The following is a 15645-nucleotide window of genomic DNA, read 5'->3' as shown; positions in this document are numbered from 1 at the left end:
CAACTGTTACCCACCATGTGAACAAACTCCCATAATAAATGCACACACTCTGTGGATGATGGATGGCTACTACAACTAAGATGCTATCTGTACCGCTCAGCTATCACCAGTATTACCGGTAGTATTATATTCTAATTCTTTGGAGTGGTATTACAATACTGCCCTCCTGCAGCCTCACCATTTTTTGCATTCTTTTGTTTTTATTAATTTATAAGCATCTTGTGTGTTTTGTGAGAAATACATACTTAATAAATTAACTCAATTTTACATGGGCAAACATATTTAGTTTCAGTCGTTGGAGTCACTGAATTTTTATTTTCTTTCATTTTAATATTGGGTCACATTGGGTCATGCAGGGTCACAGGATATACAATTTACACAATCCCTTGTAGTGGTCAACTATGGTTTATATGAATGACACTTAAAATACAAGGTGGTCTTGTTTTTGTGGCTGGGCAAATGAACATAACACACATACTATCTTACACACAACCATGTTTGTCTGATGTAACTGACTTTATTGTCGCTTTCCCAAATAAATATGTAATTAACAGCTTTAAGAACATGTAATTATTAAAATGTAATTATAATATTCTTAATATGTACTCCTTACTTAAGAGGATACCAAGGATAAGTAAAATAATGTTATATACATGTAATTAACACCAAAACAATGGATTGCTCACCAGTAAGATACATTTTTTATGAGTGAAGACTAGAGGGTCTCGTCTGAATTGAACATGCTTAATCACAATTGAACTACTATTTAATATCCAAATTTATCACATTTTCAGTTAATTTGAAATTATGTGAGCTTATCTGTAGTCTTTGATAACCTTCGCAAAACCTGAATGATTAAATTACACCTAGACAAGATGGCTGCTCATCCGCACTCAGAAACACAATATAGCAAGGTGATCTTTGTATGATGAATATGCCCCACACAAAATGTGTATTGTGTGCAGTAGAGTTTGAGGAGATGAAAATGTGATGTTCACGAATATTGATTACAAGAAACAAGGGAATATGGCTCATCATCACAAGGAAAGCATGGTGCGTTAATTACCATACCCTCTTTCAAGCACAGGAGTCTGAATCCATAGCAAGCCTCTCACCAACTGAGCTCTCTTGGACATCATCACTGTCATCCAACAGTAAGGAACATGGTCCTGGTCATGTTTTGACTTCATCGTCATTGTGGGGGAAGTGTAGCATTCACTCGCGTAGAAGATGTATATATTACTTATGAGAAATCTGACACAACCAATGGCTGCCAGACTCCTGTTTGTAACCCTGAATACAAACTCCTCTTCAATCACAGACCTCACTTGATCGAGAAGTTCAGTATGCAATGTTGTTGTGCTAGAACACAATACAGGCAATTTGACATTTTCCAAGATGGCAACATAAGCAGTAGACCATTTCCGTACACTGCGTTATGTGTGAAATCAAACCTAAAAACAGGACAAAGGTCATAGCGTTGTAGTGGTGTCAAACATCACGTGAGATTTGACAAACGCAAAACTATTTTGGGGCATATTTCCATGTTTAATAATAATAACTTTATTACACTACTAAAAAACCTTCAGAGGGTTTTTGTATGGTAAGGAACATAAATACATACAATACATAAGAGATAAAAATAAAATGTTAGTAAAATAAAATAAAAAAAATAAATTAATTACTTTCTGTGTTTTAAAAATTGTGCTCTTTAAGTATTTTGCTAAAGCTATATTATTCTCCATAATCTTTTTAAATATGGAATTCACATCCATTGTGTAAATATTTATTGAACACTCATCAAACAGTTTTTTTCTTTGTTCTATATAGCTAGTACAAAATAGCAGGAAATGTTTTTCATCTCCTAATGCTTTAGTGTTACATTTATTACAGTGTCTATTTTCTAATTCTATTTTGGGCTTTGTTCTTCTACCTAATTCTATTTCTAAGTTGTGGTCACTCAGACGGAATTTTGAAAGCATTTTCCTGAGGCTGAACTTTGAAATGTTTTGCAAATAATTTTCCATATTATAGCTTACTTTGAATAGTTTGTATGTTCTCAGTTTTGTTCCCCTATTTTCATTGGTTTCACTGAAATTTAGTTTTTCTCTCCATCTTTGAATATAAAACTCAGATAGTCTGAGTTTTACTTTTTTTAGTATTTGATTCCAATTTTCCATATTGTGATCATTTTTTATTTTAATTAGATCATGTCCCAGTGTAGCATTAATAGTCCTTACCCAGTTTGAATTAATTTTTATCATTTCATCCAGGGCTAATTTTAAAATGTGATTATCTGGCAGACTATATAGTCTATGGCAGTATTTAATTTGAGCCAAATTAATTTTTAATTTTACTGGTAACCTACCAAGTTCTGCTTTCAAACCACTAATTGGCGTCATTTTACTCACTCCTAGGATAAACCTGTAAAAATGACTGCAAACTTGCTCTAAACTGTTACTGTCAGTTGTGATTTCATTGGCCCAGATTTCTGCACCATACATGAGTATAGGTGAAATTAATTGGTCGAAAATTTTCAAACTAAGTGCTGGTGAAATTATTTTGTGGTTTAAGACTGTTTGTCTGATGCTGAAAAGAGCCTTCATCGATTTATTTTTTTAACATAGATAAGTTTGTTTTAAATTTCCCATTTGGAGTAAATATTGCCCCTAAATAGCAAAACTCGCTAACAGCTGTTATGTCTTGGTTGTTGATTTTAAAATTCATGTTTTTAATCAGTCTGTTGCTGCAATTAAATACCATGACTTTAGTTTTCTTTACGTTTACTTCTAAATTCCAATTTATACAATAGTCATTTAATTTGTTCAGACAGCTTTGTAGGCCGTCTTCCGTTTCTGAAATAAGTGCAAGGTCATCTGCATATTGGATGCAATTTATAGGTTTCTCGCCCATTAGAACTGGTTTATCAATTTGATCCCCAAATAATTCTGGCAGATCGTTCAGAAAAATGTTAAATAAAGTTGGTGATAAATGGCAGCCTTGCTTAACTCCACAGGTAGACTGAAATCCATCAGTTATACCCTCTGACAATTTAATTTTATATTTAATATCCTTATACATAGATTTTATTATTTCATAAAAGTTCCCCGTGATACCACTGTTTTGTAACTTCAGAAAGAGTGCATCCCTCCAGATGCTGTCGAAAGCCTTTCTAAAGTCAACAAAACATGTGTATAACCATTTTCCAGAACTGCTGCTTTTATTTTTATTATTAATTGTTTTGTCAACTGCTGTTTTTAACAGGAAAATTGCGTCTGTCGTTCTCCTGTCTTTCCTAAAGCCAAACTGCATGTCGGTAAATAAATTATTTTCTTCCAAGTATGTGGTCAATCTTTGATTCATTATGCCAGTAAATAGTTTTGAGAGACAACTTGTTAATGCAATAGCTCTATAATTACCAAGATTTAATTTGTCGCCTGATTTGTGTAGTGGAACAAGAATCGTAGATTTCCAGGTTGCAGGAAATTTTCCACTATCTAGAATACAGTTGAAAAGTTTCTGTAAACATCTTATCATTAACTTATTTTTGGTTTTCAACATTTCATTGGCAATGCTGTCATCAGCAGCTGATTTATTGTTTTTTAGTTTGCTAACAGCGCTAAGAATTTCTTTTTATGTGATATTTGAGTTTAGATATTGGTTGGGAATTTGTCGCATTTCTTTTTCTATAAGATTATTTTGTAACTCATGATTTTTAATGTTTGTTTTATTATAGAGTTTTGAAAAATGATCAATCCAATTTTTTCCGGATATTGTTGTGTCTTGATTTTTGGTCTTTTGATTACGTAGGCTTTTCAGCACAGACCAGTACTCATTTTGGTTGGCACTGTTCATATGTTCAAGTTTGGACACCAACATGTTTTTATATTCTCTTTTTTTATATTTTATAAGTTTTGTATAATGCTTTTTAAGAGTATAATATTGGTGTTTGATATACGGGTTGGTTGGTTGTTTTGTTAGCAACTTAGAGGTACTAATTAATTCCCTTTTTAGTGTAGAACACGACTTATCAAACCATTGTTGTTGTTTTGGATGTTTATAGTTTTTATTATTTATTGTTCTTTTATTGGTTACTTTTTTAAGGCAATTATCTGCTGCATTAATTAATATTTTGTTGAATTGATCTGTTGGTTCATTGACATCACTGTCTTTAAATCATTGGCAAGGTAGTTTTTGAACATTGTTTCAAAATTTGAATTTTGTAACATGATTTTGTACTTTTGCTTTGCCTCAACGTCCCAAATGAATTTTTTACAGTGCGGTTTCAATTTATCCACAAGCTTTGTGTTCTTGGTGTGATTGTAATTTACAGTTAGTGAGAAACCAATAGGACAATGATCTGACAAGTAATTAATATCATGAATTTTAAGATAATCAATATGTCTGTGTAAATCCTTTGTGCTAATACAGTAATCAACTGTACTTGAACCGACCGGATTATGACAGGTAAAGTTTCCATTTAAATCACCTATCTTCCTACCATTGGCTATTAAAAGATTATTTATTGTACAAAGATCAACTAATTGTTTGCCAAACTTATTGTTAGTTTTATCTTGGGTGTGCCTTTTTTCAAAATTTTCTAAAGTGTAATTATTTGGAGTGGGTACATGAATGTTATCTCCAAAAGCAATGTAATCAATTAGATTTCCAGTGCGACTATTGAAATCACCTGTTATAATTACCTGGCCCTGATTGGAGAAAACTGTTATTTCTTTTTCTAAAATGCCAAAGTAGTCAACATCTAAGTGATAAACCGAATTTTCGGGTGGAATGTATATACAACCCAAATAAATATCATTTTCTAATGAGAAAAATTCCTTGTCCAATTTACACCAAAGGAAGTCGTTAATTTCAGACTTTATTTCCCTCAGCCCTCCCCTCAACCCTGATTTAAACAAAATTGCCACTCCCCCAGAGTTCCTCCTACTTCTAGCTGATTTGCATTTTCTGTCTGTTTTAAAATAACTATAACTATCTAATACATCTAATGAACTACTATTACTACCTAGACTACCTAACCACGTCTCTTGTAAGCACAAAATATCAAATTTCTTTAAAATAGAAGTAAAATCAGATTCTACACACTTAGCACCAAGGCCGTGAATGTTCCAACTACCTACATTAAGATTAGTCTGCCTAATACTGTTGACAGTTGTTGTTTTCATCATTATTCTATTCTCCACGATACGGGGTTGCAGGCCACAAATTTTTGTTTTTTAAATGAAAAGTAATAAAAAATTTAAAGTAAAATATAATGACATTGATAATTACTTAATGTTATGATGATGATCTGCTGGAATATTGAAGTTAAATATTAGTAGTTGTAGTAGTCATGGTTTATAATTCTATTGTTTGTCTGCCTCTCTGATCGTTGAATGTATTTGTTGTCTGTATGTTGATAGCTCTTGTTTACATGGTCATCTTCATAACCTCCACTGTGATAGTAAAATTGGTCAGTAGCTGCAGGACTGTAGTGAGAATCTTGATGATCATTATCATATCGTCGATGTGAATGATGTTTCTTGGAATGATCATAGTAATATGCACTGTCGTAATGGCTATTATGGTCATAGTAGTTTTCACGATTGTTGTGTCTGCTATGGTACTGAATGGGACGATTGTATTGTTCATCATGATGTTGTATGTAAACCTGGGTATACTGTAATGTAGTGTACACATTTGATGACGTAAAGGTATTTCAACACAATATTTGGTCTTCCAATGTGAGCTACGAAAAAAAGAAATTCCAGTTCAAAATCAAATCATTTGATTTTTGCGGCAGACGTTCAGCATGGCAGTGGTGGTCCAGGAAGTTTTTTCAGATTTGACCTCCTAACTAGAGTGAAAGTGTCATCTCTCTGTCAAGTGTGAATGAAATCACAGAAGAGTTAATATGTGAAGACACGCTCAAAAAGGCAATCCTAGTGAAGCAGGTGACCAGTAGTGAAAATCTGAGTTTTCTAAATGTACAGTTTGTGACATGAAACATTTTCACAAATATAAATGCTAGAATGTTATATGCAAATTGTTTGTAAACATATTTATTGCTGGCTTACACTGTAGTTTGGTTCTCTGCGGGAACAGATGCTGTCTGAAATCTTTATTGTACTTGGAGGTTATAATTTTGTATAATACTAGATTCACTGTAGAGTGAATGAATAAATGCAACAAGGAAATGTTTGTTAAGTCATCCACCTCTCATCCATATCTGACCCAAATTATGGATCATTAAAACAAGATTTGTATATGATGATAGAATTGTTTGGAGTACGCATATAAACTAAATGACGGATGTTGCTATAGTAACTTGAATTACCTGTCTGATTCCAAGCTTTGTGAATTTATCATTCAATAATAATGTACTTCTTGTTTATTAGCTCCGCTGTCAACACAGATGACCCAGCATTAAACAAACTTCTCATGTATTTTTCTCAGATGGATTTATTTGAATTTGATATCAATTACTAATCATCATACTTATCACAAATGTGATTAATTTAATAATGAAAAACATGCATATTGATTATCTAATTATTATTAGCCAATTTCTGGTATCTTAAAAAATCAGATTTAAATTGATCTTGTGGTAGAGGTACTCTGGAATAAATTAGACTGAAACCACAGAATGATGTAAATTCAAATGTATTTTCTGTGAGTATTATAATACTGTAGATCACATTGTTACATCTCAAATAACAGACTAATATTAGTTGCTAAGCTTCATGTTTGGAAGGCTAATTAATTTGAAATATGTCTCAATATTCTCAGCACACATGGGTTCTTTTCTTAGCTTTCTTTTATTTATTGTAGCTTAACAAAATATTCAACCAAATGTACACACATTCTTATTGTAATGAGACCTTTATTATAGTTAAAAAGTGGTACTCAATATTTATGGCTAAATACAATAGGAACAGTACAATGCAACACAATACCATGCAATACCATAACATACCATGATATTAAAGGAAACAAACATATAATTGATCATTTATTTTAAATTTTATGTGCATGAAGAAATTGTATAAAACATATAAAACATCCATGCAAATTGATTATTTATATAATGTGTACATCAATTAGATTAAACATGAATATTGAAGCTAAATATAACTTGAATCGTACAGCGGCATTCTTCAGATGTGGCTCCTTGGAGATCTTGTTCAGCAGTGTTTGTTTTTGACGGAGTTTCCCGCAATATTGATAATATATAAATACCATGCTAGAATTGTAAACCGGTATTGCGGCAATATTTTCTGCAAAATCTGAGCTTGTAATCACTATAACCTCTTTAATTGTGTACCACAAAACTGACAAGACGCCTACCTCATCGTTGTTATTGTTGGTAGATTAGTATTGTCCTCTGTGATTGCTTCCTTAGGAAAACACAGTGCAAAAGCTTATCTGAACGCTTTCCTATACTTGGAGCTTATTAATTTGTATATTAAAGGATTCACAGCTGAATTAATGAGTAGAAATACAAGGGAGATGTTTCGCAAAGTAGTCCACTTATTGAACCATTGCTGGCCCACATCATGGAACAGTAAAATAAGATGAACAAAAGTTGAGATAACTGTAGGTAATGTGCAGAGAAAGTAAATTATTGATGTTGCCATGGTAACTCGAATTACTTGCATGCTTTCTGTTCTGATGGATTTATCAATTGAAGATGGTGCTATAGTTCTCGTTCGTTTTTTCATTTCCCTTGTTATAGCTATATATTGTGTTGTTGATATAATTAAACTCAAAGTAACAGGGACTGCATCAACTACGGCTATAATAATTTGTGCTGTGGTTTTGAGGAATGAATATTCACACCCCTGCTGAACAAATATTCCAAAACAAATGGCAAGGAACCATGAGATAACAATGAGTTTAAAACATTGCTTTCCTGTGTGAGTTGCACCAGATGACAGTGGGTGGCAGATTGCTTGATATCGTTCAATACTAATTGTAGCAATCATAAATGAGGACACACACATTGTTAGAAATATTGACATATTCCCAAAAATACATACCAAGTGACTTTTTAAATAATTTTGGAAAAGCAGATACAAAGTTATATTAATAATGTATAATACTAACATAATAGCATCAGCGATACTGAGATTCAGAAGATAGTAATTGGTTATAGTTCGAATGTGTTTTACTCTTAGCATCACAATCCAAAAAGATCCATTTGTCAGCAATCCAATCACACAGATGATAGAAGCGCAAACTATGGTTGTGGTGTCGTCTTGTAGATCCTGTATCAAAGACTGGCTCACGTTATTTAAAGATTCATTGATATTCATCCTAAACTTCTCTTGTTTTCTGAAAAAAGGGAGACAGCATAATTATATGGTGACACATTTGTGTAGGCTGTTAGTATACAATATAGCCATATAATAAAACGTAAATGTGCCACCATACAGTACATATGACATCTTCACATGAATTTAAAAGTAAATGTGCCACCATACAGTACATATGACATCTTCACATGAATTTAAACGTAAATGTGCCACCATACAGTACATATGACATCTTCACATGAATTTAAACGTAAATGTGCCACCGTACAGTACATATGACATATTCACATGAATTTAAACGTAAATGTGCCACCATACAGTACATATGACATCTTCACATGAATTTAAACGTAAATGTGCCACCGTACAGTACATATGACATATTCACATGAATTTAAACGTAAATGTGCCACCATACAGTACATATGACATCTTCACATGAATTTAAAAGTAAATGTGCCACCATACAGTACATATGACATCTTCACATGAATTTAAACTTACCCTCAGGAACTATGGTTATCATATAAATAACAAGATCACACTCTACAGTAACCGTAACAGTATGTCATGGTGTGGCAAGCTGTCCACTGAATCTTACTATACAACTTCTTATGTTTGTCATTATAATCAGACTTAACAGAATGATCAAACACTTAATATCCTTCACATTGGTTATTGTACCTACATCATGCATATTTAATCTCTTTTTAAATTTATGTTATTGACTAGTGATACTAATAACTGTCTTGTTAATGGAAACATGACAGTTCCTACAATAACATCTTATTGCCAATGGCAATATAACTTGCATTAAGATCCTCTGGACATGTTAGAAAGGAATTTTATTTAGCATTAGAAACCTCACTGAGAAACAATGTTGAATCTTCATCACTAATGAATAGTTTTCTTTCAGGGGGGTTGAATTATAGGTTCAATTTCCTTTTTGGTGATACACTATGGAACATAAATGAAAATGTGGGAAATACCTCATCAGCTTTAATTAGGAAATATGTAACTGATTTATGGCAATATAGAAAAGAAATGATGAATGTAATTTAAATATATGTATTACTGTTTTCATGCTGCCGATACAAAGGTTGAATAAACATTATTATAAACATTATGTTGGCAATATTATATTCGCTTTTGTTGACAGTAATGCTGTTTTCTACTATGTTTTGCAGAATGATAATGACAAATATCTCTGCAGGCAGCTTGAACAAATGACAGCATAATGCAAATAATGTTTTTTAAAAGTGATTAATTGCTGATCATCTAGTTGTTAATATCCATGTCTTCTCTAGAATAAAATAGAAACAATGTTAATTAATTTAGTTTAGTTTAAGGTGAATTTAAATTACTTTCTGTAATTATTTGAACATGCTCGCTGTTGTATACAGTGTTCTGGTTCAACTAATAGACTATAGTCACAAATTGGTTCAACTAGTAGTCTATAGTCACAAATTGGTTCAACTAGTAGTCTATAGTCACAAATTGGTTCAACTAGTAGTCTATAGTCACAAATTGGTTCAACTAGTAGTCTATAGCCACAAATTGGTTCAACTTGTAGTCTGTAGTCACAAATTGGTTCAACTAGTAGTCTATAGTCACAAATTGGTTCAACTAGTAGTCCATAGTCACAAATTGATTCAACTAGTAGTCCATAGTCACAAATTGGTTCAACTAGTAGTCCATAGTCACAAATTAGTTCAACTAGTAGTCCATAGTCACAAATTGATTCAACTAGTAGACTATAGTCACAAATTGGTTCAACTAGTAGTCTATAGTCACAAATTGATTCAACTAGTAGACTATAGTCACAAATTGGTTCAACTAGTAGTCTATAGTCACAAATTGGTTCAACTAGTAGTCTATAGTCACAAATTGGTTCAACTAGTAGTCTATAGTCACAAATTGGTTCAACTAGTAGTCTATAGTCACAAATTGGTTCAACTAGTAGTCCATAGTCACAAATTGGTTCAACTAGTAGTCCATAGTCACAAATTGATTCAACTAGTAGACTATAGTCACAAATTGGTTCAACTAGTAGTCTATAGTCACAAATTGGTTCAACTAGTAGTCTATAGTCACAAATTGGTTCAACTAGTAGTCTATTGTCACAAATTGGTTCAACGAGTAGTCTATAGTCACAAATTGGTTCAACTAGTAGTCTATAGTCACAAATTGGTTCAACTAGTAGTCCATAGTCACAAATTGGTTCAACTACATTGTAGTAGTCTGTAGTCACAAATTGGTTCAACTAGTAGTCTATTGTCACAAATTGGTTCAACTAGTAGTCCATAGTCACAAATTGATTCAACTAGTAGACTATAGTCACAAATTGGTTCAACTAGTAGTCTATAGTCACAAATTGGTTCAACTAGTAGTCTATAGTCACAAATTGGTTCAACTAGTAGTCTATAGTCACAAATTGGTTCAACTAGTAGTCTATAGTCACAAATTGGTTCAACTAGTAGTCCATAGTCACAAATTGATTCAACTAATAGACTATAGTCACAAATTGATTCAACTAGTAGTCCATAGTCACAAATTGGTTCAACTAGTAGTCCATAGTCACAAATTGGTTCAACTAGTAGTCCATAGTCACAAATTGATTCAACTAGTAGACTATAGTCACAAATTGGTTCAACTAGTAGTCTATAGTCACAAATTGATTCAACTAGTAGACTATAGTCACAAATTGGTTCAACTAGTAGTCTATAGTCACAAATTGGTTCAACTAGTAGTCAATTGTCACAAATTGGTTCAACTAGTAGTCTATAGTCACAAATTGGTTCAACTGGTAGTCTATAGTCACAAATTGGTTCAACTAGTAGTCTATAGTCTCAAATTGGTTTAACTAGTAGTCTGTAGTCACAAATTGGTTTAACTCGTCGTCAATAGTCACACATTTTATATATGGTCAAGATAACTTTTGTTTACTTGATAGACATCGATGAGTTATGGGGAAGATGGTAAAACACTGCATATTTTGTTTCATTGACTTAGTATTAAGCCTGATTGTCTTTTTTCTTGAATATTAGTTTTTGCTTTCTCTTATCTAATGTGTGTAATTGTTCATATAACTTTTTTTCTGAACATTATCTCTGCAGATATTTGTTTCAAAGACTGCATCATTCAGTGTTCCTAATGACCAACCCATTAACTATATTCTGATGTTCCACTTCATATACCATACCATGGTTTCTAGTGACAAGAATGTTGTCCACAATTTGCGAACAATAGTCTTACACAGCACATCTAGTGGGCACTAGTCATGTAACTATTCCAGTTGAATGCAATTGAATGTTAAGTTTTCCCATACTCCTTATAACAACATTCTGACCAAGCAGGGTGAACTTTCATATTATACCCCCCTCCCTGCCCCCTAGAACCTCTTGCATATATGATGAACAATTTGTTTAGTTATGCATGAATACATCGAGATTTTCAAAAACATCATTTGTTTTTCAATATTAATATGCATATGTGACCGGAAATGTGTTTGGTGACTTTAAAAATGTTAGCATGTTTTGTGAGACACATGTGGACTGTTTGAAGGCGGATGGATTTTGTCTAAGGGGAAACGTGTGTGAAGGTTGAAGGTGTCAGCTGTTTAATCTTGGTGTTCTATTGCAAACATACATACATACGGACATACCTTCACCTAATGACCCTCTAACCAGGTTTTGTGAGTCACATTCAGACTTGTGTATACCGTTTTAAAGTGGTCACTTTGTAGCTCTGCTGTCGACTTAGTCGAGCGGAGCTTATCATATGAGTGATTGTTCGTTGTCGTCTGTCATCGTCCGTGTCAATATTTTACTTTTTCGACTTCTTGAAAACTACAAGCCTGATTGCTTTGATACTTGATATATATGTACCTTGGGTGAACCTCACTTAGATTTGTTCAGTTCATGGTGATATCTTTAATTCTCTAATTTTGGTGAGTATATTTGTAATTTTTGGTAAAAAGTGATATTCTCAACTTCTTGTTGAAAACCAATTGCTTTGATATTATACATACATGTATAGGTACCTCACGTGGACGTCTCCATCTTTAATTCACAAATTTTGGTGAATATCTAAAAAGGGGTATTTTTGACTTCTTCTTAAAAAATGCAAGTCTGATTGCTTTTATGTTATACATATAAGTACCTCGGGTAGACCTCTCTCAGATTTGTTTATTTTGTGATGATATCTTCAATTTTGTAATTTTGATGAATATTTTTGTCATTTTTGGTAAAAAATGATATATTGCTTTGATACAATGTACTATACATATTGTTCATTTTCTAATGATATCTTCTGTTCTTTAATTGGAATGTGCCTTGCTATCAGTGGAGCTACAATGTATCTCAGTTGACAGGCTGCTTAATTGTTTCCTTTTATCAATGATCAATGAGCATGAAAGCACAAACACACACAGTAGATTCACACACATACGGCACTGGATGGCCTACCCACATTGAAAGCACACTCACACATAGATTATATTTACACGTATACACACATATGGCCCTGGACGGCCTACCCACATTGAAAGCATGCATGTCACGTAGATTATATTTACACGTATACACACATATGGCACTGGACTGCCTACCCACATTGAAAGCATGCACATCACGTAGATTATATTTACACGTATACACACATACCGCACTGGGCGGCCTACCCACATTGAAAGCATGCATGTCACGTAGATTATATTTACACGTATACACACATATGGCACTGGACTGCCTACCCACATTGAAAGCATGCACATCACGTAGATTATATTTACACGTATACACACATACCGCACTGGGCGGCCTACCCACATTGAAAGCATGCACATCACGTAGATTATATTTACACGTATACACACATACCGCACTGGGCGGCCTACCCACATTGAAAGCATCATGTCACATAGATTATATTTACACGTATACACACATACGGCACTGGGCAGCCTACCCACATTGAAAGCATGCACGTCACCTAGATTATATTTACATGTATACACACATACGGCACTGGGCGGCCTACCCACATTGAAAGCATGCATGTCACATAGATTATATTTACACGTATACACACATACGGCACTGGACTGCCTACCCACATTGAAAGCATGCACGTCACCTAGATTATATTTACACGTATACACACATATGGCCCTGGACGGCCTACCCACATTGAAAGCATCATGTCACATAGATTATATTTACACGTATACACACATACGGCACTGGGCGGCCTACCCACATTGAAAGCATGCACGTCACCTAGATTATATTTACATGTATACACACATACGGCACTGGGCGGCCTACCCACATTGAAAGCATGCACGTCACCTAGATTATATTTACACGTATACACACATATGGCCCTGGACGGCCTACCCACATTGAAAGCATCATGTCACATAGATTATATTTACACGTATACACACATACGGCACTGGGCGGCCTACCCACATTGAAAGCATGCACGTCACCTAGATTATATTTACATGTATACACACATACGGCACTGGGCGGCCTACCCACATTGAAAGCATGCATGTCACATAGATTATATTTACACGTATACACACATACGGCACTGGACTGCCTACCCACATTGAAAGCATGCACGTCACCTAGATTATATTTACACGTATACACACATATGGCCCTGGACGGCCTGGCCTACCCACATTGAAAGCATCATGTCACATAGATTATATTTACACGTATACACACATATGGCACTGGGCGGCCTACCCACATTGAAAGCATGCACGTCACCTAGATTATATTTACATGTATACACACATACGGCACTGGGCGGCCTACCCACATTGAAAGCATGCACGTCACCTAGATTACATTTACACGTATACACACATACGGCACTGGGCGGCCTACCCACATTGAAAGCACACTCACACATAGATTATATTTACACGTATACACACATATGGCCCTGGACGGCCTACCCACATTGAAAGCATGCACGTCACATAGATTATATTTACACGTATACACACATACGGCACTGGACTGCCTACCCACATTGAAAGCATGCACGTCACGTAGATTATATTTACACGTATACACACATACAGAACTGGGCGTCCTACCCACATTGAAAGCATGCACGTCACGTAGATTATATTTACACGTATACACACATACGGCACTGGGCGGCCTACCCACATTGAAAGCATGCACGTCACCTAGATTATATTTACACGTATACACACATACCGCACTGGGCGGCCTACCCACATTGAAAGCATGCACGTCACCTAGATTATATTTACACGTATACACACATATGGCCCTGGACGGCCTACCCACATTGAAAGCATGCACGTCACGTAGATTATATTTACACGTATACACACATACGGCACTGGGCGGCCTACCCACATTGAAAGCACACACACACATGGATTATATTTACACGTATACACACATACAGCACTGGGCGGCCTACCCACATTGAAAGCACACTCACACATAGATTATATTTACACGTATACACACATACGGCACTGGGCAGCCTACCCACATTGAAAGCATGCAAGTCACATAGATTACATTTACACGTATACACGCATACGACACTGGGCGGCCTACCCACATTGAAAGCATGCATGTCACATAGATTATATTTACACGTATACACACATATGGCCCTGGACGGCCTACCCACATTGAAAGCATGCATGTCACATAGATTATATTTACACGTATACACACATACGGCACTGGACTGCCTACCCACATTGAAAGCATGCACGTCACCTAGATTATATTTACACGTATACACACATATGGCCCTGGACGGCCTACCCACATTGAAAGCATCATGTCACATAGATTATATTTACACGTATACACACATACGGCACTGGGCGGCCTACCCACATTGAAAGCATGCACGTCACCTAGATTATATTTACATGTATACACACATACAGCACTGGGCGGCCTACCCACATTGAAAGCATGCATGTCACATAGATTATATTTACACGTATACACACATACGGCACTGGACTGCCTACCCACATTGAAAGCATGCACGTCACCTAGATTATATTTACACGTATACACACATATGGCCCTGGACGGCCTACCCACATTGAAAGCATCATGTCACATAGATTATATTTACACGTATACACACATACGGCACTGGACTGCCTACCCACATTGAAAGCACACTCACACAGATTATATTTACATGTATACACACATACGGCACTGGGCGGCCTACCCACATTGAAAGCATGCACGTCACCTAGATTATATTTACACGTATACACACATATGGCCCTGGA

At 34.9% G+C, this 15645-nt stretch overlaps 1 protein-coding gene and 1 pseudogene across 2 annotated transcripts in view; one reads left to right on the top strand and one right to left on the bottom strand.

Moving 5' to 3' along the window:
* LOC102804719 (ER degradation-enhancing alpha-mannosidase-like protein 1) overlaps positions 1-15645 on the top strand; it is a 388700-nt gene that overhangs the window by 109319 nt on the left and 263736 nt on the right. The gene's annotated exons all lie outside the window — the stretch shown is intronic.
* On the bottom strand, positions 7344-8315 carry LOC146748024 (neuromedin-U receptor 2-like; annotated as a pseudogene).

Source organism: Saccoglossus kowalevskii, chromosome 3, assembly GCF_978046115.1.
Source record: "Saccoglossus kowalevskii chromosome 3, keSacKowa6.1, whole genome shotgun sequence".
Lineage (NCBI taxonomy): Eukaryota > Metazoa > Hemichordata > Enteropneusta > Harrimaniidae > Saccoglossus > Saccoglossus kowalevskii.
Note: the sequence above shows the minus strand (reverse complement) of the source record. Positions and strands in the feature narration are given on the sequence as shown.